Source organism: Centroberyx gerrardi, chromosome 17, assembly GCF_048128805.1.
Source record: "Centroberyx gerrardi isolate f3 chromosome 17, fCenGer3.hap1.cur.20231027, whole genome shotgun sequence".
NCBI lineage: Eukaryota > Metazoa > Chordata > Actinopteri > Beryciformes > Berycidae > Centroberyx > Centroberyx gerrardi.
In genome coordinates, this window is record NC_136013.1 from 8,400,552 (window position 1) to 8,405,551 (window position 5,000).

Sequence of the window (5,000 nt, forward strand, 5' to 3'; positions counted from 1 at the left end):
TATCTTCAGATCTTTTGCCATTCATCGAAGGCAAATGTTCAGCCAACATGGAGGAGATAGTAATCAGAAATGATGGATTTGAACTTGCAACATTTTGTTTTGGTGCATTTTTTTCCAGAGGGAGGGAAAAGGTGTTTCAGACATCCTCCTAAACAGGATATTCTGATGTAATGGAGAATGCCTGGACTTAAAAATCAAACTTCACATTAGAGACAATCATATCTTCAACAATCCTTCAATATAGTCAACTAAAGCAAATTCTAAGATTCAGCTTCCCGAAGATAATTATATAATTTTGTTATATGTTAACAAAAAGGTTTCCATATAGTACCAGAAAATGGTTATTTAGGCTTGTACCATACCAGAAGCCTTTTGGATGCTCTAAAGAACAGTTTTCTCTACAGCACCATGCTCAAATGCCCCAACACAGCATCTTTATGGTGCTCTAAAGAACCCTTTAAGAATGTATTAAAGTCCCAAACCAGCAAATCTTTAAGAACAGCAGGGGTTCTTTATTCTGATAAAGTAATAATCTGCAGCTTTTTCACAAGCAAATGTCCGTTTGGCTACTCTCTATCACCGCTTGATATTTAGTCATTCACCCTAAAGCCAGTTCATGAAAGCATGTACATTTGCTGTTCCTAACACCCAGCGTCAGGTAGGACATTCCTAGGAAAAACCCTCTGGCACCCAGGAAGTGATGCATTACGGGGTTTCCTGCAGCCACAACAGTGGTTTGTTTGGAATAAACAGAAGAAGAACTGGGTAGTTAGCATGAGCAGCGATAGCCATCATGGCTGAACAGATAAAGAAAAGAGCGCCTCCTACAGAAACTCAAACTTCAATAAAAAATCCAAGGAAAAAGAAAACCGATTAATCTCTCGGAGGAAGGCAAGCTGCGAAAAAGGAAAGCGGACGTCTCTGAGCCCAAACTAGAGAGAACCGCCATTGCCTTCTTTGCCGACACTGCAACACTCCAAGATGAGAAGGGACAATAAGGAGTGATGCAGATGGGAGTCCTTTTTTTTTGGACTGGTAGCTTTCGCTAATAGAGAGAATTAGTCTACATTGAATGCCTTTATTATTCTGTTGGGCTGGTGCCTATATTGAGTGTAAAACACCAAAGCAATGATTATCACTTTAACAAATCAGAGGCTTTTTGAGTCATTGCTGTTATAAAACCGCTATGCTAACTAAAGAAGCCTTGAAGAATCCTCCTTTTTCTGTGTAGGAAAAGCAATAAGGGAGTAAAAGATAAGCCTAGCTGCATTGCAATTCATTTCACAATTGCAACATTCAGCGAAAAGCACTGCAATATGCCTTTTCATCAAGACTGTGCAGCCGTACAGCATATCAAGATTCCTACAGAAGATAAATATGCTGTCACAGATCCATGCATGTGTTGCTGTTGTCAAACCAACACATGCAGACACACACACTAAGATGCATAACAGAAGGACATGTCAGCACATCACATTACACACAGATGGTTATTGGACAGACTACAAATATGGCAGCTACATCAGAAGCTTGATCTCTCCTTTTAAGGAAGGCACCCAGTTTCTGGGAGACCGGCCCGTTGGTCAACTTAGTCATTAAGTGAGAAATCGTCCATGCGCATCCTGATAAAATCATCCCCATTAGATCATTTGCTTCGATGCTTCATGCTAACACTTAAACATACACTGTGTTGCGTAATAGGAGGCAAGTAGCATTACTCAAATTAAGAAGACTGACCTTTTAGTCATAAAACGTTGTTGTGTTTTTTTATGAAATGGCCTGTAGATTCATAAATTCTAAAAAAAAAAATATATTATTAATTCACTATAGCTGATGTAGCCAGGTTTATTTCTGGAACTATTTCAGGTGAGCAGCCACGTATTCATCCACTGCGCAGTGATTTTTAGCTGTACAGAGTCTTGCATCGCCCAACACATTCACATCCTGTGGAAACTGGGAAAGTAGTCCCTGGCAGCTCAAAACAGTATATTATTTTTATTTCATATCATGTCTCCTACACTAAATTGCCAGACTTAGACACATATCATTTTAAATTACTTACCATTTATCTTTAAAGCTGCAAAAATAACTCAACTAAAGTGTTAGTGTGGAGCACCAGAGCGAATGATCTAACTGGGATACATGGGTGATTTTGGTGTAATGAGTAACTCCAACGGGCCAATCTCCCAAAAACTCAGTGTATTCCTTTAAGAAACAACTGGCAACTATAGCAGCCATAAGCAGCTGCAGTGTAACATACAGAGAAAAAGACTGAAGCTAATAGAGAGACTGGAGGCAGAGAGAGAGAGAGAGAGAGAGAGAGATGTATAGGTGTCCTCTTCCTAGTCCTGGGTGTGTTAAGCAGTGAGGAATGCTCTCAGGTGTCAGTGCTCAGAACTGAATGAACACCTATTCACTGCAATACACAGACGCACACACACACACACACACGCAAACACATACACACATACACAGAAATATGCATGCACACAAACACACACAGTAGACGCCAAACACCACTAGACAGTTTGGGATAGAATCAAGTCCTTTTATACCCATGTTATCAGCTGACAACTTTAATCTGTGCTGGCATTTAACTAACACACACACACGCACACAGACATATCAGTGTGTGTGTGTGTGTGTGTGTGTGTGTGTGTGTGTGTTTGAAGGAGGGGGGGGGTAGCTTCTAAATATGGTGGGAAACTGCCACCCACACCACTCCCATTCAACCCCAGCTCCATTTACAAAAGGTATTCAGTCTAGGAGAGACCTGCTCTCTCTCTCTCTCTCTCTCTCTCTCTCTCTCTCTCTCTCTCTCTCTCTCTCTAACACACACACACACACACACACACACAGTGGAGTACCTTATTGCAAGAGCAGAGAGAGAGAGAGAAGTGGAGTGGAGAAGGGGAGATGCAGAGAAGAAGGGGGGAGGGGAGAAAGAAAGAGGGGTGGAGAGGAAGGCAAAGAGGAATGCTGGGCTTGTGCTTACTTTGAAGGGAGCGAGCACACACACACACACACACACACACACACACACACACACACACACACAACACACACACACAGTTGGGAGAGACAGAGAGGGGCTTTATAAAAGATGGAACCTCTTAGGGTTCCCACGTCGGCCAGCAGCTTTCTGCACATATGCAGCCAGTGTGTGTGTGTGTGTGTGTGTGTGTGTGTGTGTGTGTGTGTGTTAGTAAAGGCAGTAAATGTCTGTTGGGAGAGTGAGAGAGAGAGGGAGCTGAGGAAGATAGAAAGAGAGGGACAGAAGTGATAGGGTTCACATGAACTGGCTATTCTGAAAGGAAATTCAGAGTTTGAGCTTATGCTTCAGTTTGTCTGTGTGCATTTGGCTTGCACATGTGTGTGTACGTGCGTGCAGACACTCGTGCGTGCCCGTCACCATGCAACGCCTTTGTGTGTGCACGCCTCAGTGTGTGTGTGCACATGACTGTGCGCATGAGTGTGTGTGTGGTTGAAGTCGTCTTGCCCTGTAATTGCAGTAATGATATGTCATCCACGAAGAAGAACTCCGAACGGGTGGAGTGGAATGCAATGGACACACACGAGCACACACCCACGTGCGCACACACACACACACACACACACACAGACTCTACTTGCGAACCATGTAGGAACAAGCTCCTCTAAACTCAGAGAATTGAGGGCTTTAGGGCACCCTTTTTTTTCAAACAGATGAGATCTAACACCTCAAGGTGCTACAGCTAATGATGAACGCTTTAACCAAACAGCTGCCTATGGCTCTAATTTCCCTTTTAACAAGTTCTCTTTCTTCAACACCATTTCAAAAGTTTTAATCAGGCCATGTTACCTCAATGCCACAACATACAGTTTGCTATACCACTGCCATCATTCTGTCTACAGTATCATATGATATGACTGTGACTAGGTGAAGCTCACAAATCAATATTACAATTTCATGACTATAACATTGTTCTGCTTAACCACTCAGTGCCTCAAGGAAAGGTAAGAACAATTACCTTCAACAAAACAAAGGCATCTTTGTTTATATTTCCTAATCACATCTTTATGACAGTTTTTTGGCATTTATCTGACGCTCTTATCCAGACTAACCTGCAATAAATGAGCAGGTAAGGGTTCAGTGTCTTGACACAGGGCTCGCTGATGGACACAACTTGATTGTTGCACTGACTGAAATTGTGATCATCTGGTTACAGGACGGTCTGGTGCACTATAGGCCAACCATATATACCATGCCATATTGGGAGTATCATATAGCACAAGTCACAGGATGAACATATCATTGCACACCCAATATAAAAAAAAAGCAAATCAATTGAAACTGATAGTATACTGATAGTATAACAATTGTACAAGTCCAGGTATCAGTCCTCTAGTATCAATCTTCAAAAAAGGTGAGAGGTAAAGTTTTTTTAATCTCGATTTATCCACGCTATCTTCAGCAACGCCCTACTTCACATACATATAGCTCCACACATGCATACTCGCCAGCTGTCCAGTACAACCAGTCTTCTACTGTTGGCCACTGATCAGTTCCACTGGAGCGGTTGTGGGGTGAAGTGTCTTGCTCAAGGGCACCTCAATAACAATTGTTGAGGGAAGGGAGAGAGTTACTCGTTCACCTTATATGTCCAGATTTCCCCAAACTGTCCGGGATTCAAACCAGCAGCCCCACGGAGTCAAAACCCCATTTCTCTAACCTCTAGGCTTCTGCCATCCTTATCACCCCTCATTCACAGTTTTGGAAGTTTTGTCATTTCGACGCCCCGCATTCCCCGCATGAACGAGTACTTCTGCACTTTTACAGAATGCAAATGAGCCTCCAAGGTTACACTGCGGTCGGTTGTCTGCATTGTGCACGTAACTCAAGGCAGATGAGGAGCTGTGAAAAATCTCCTACAGCTAGTCCTAGGAAATGCAAAAAAAAAAAAACCTAAACATCTTGGCGTCAATGTCTGATGAAATCATGCGCTGTCACTCTGCATTGA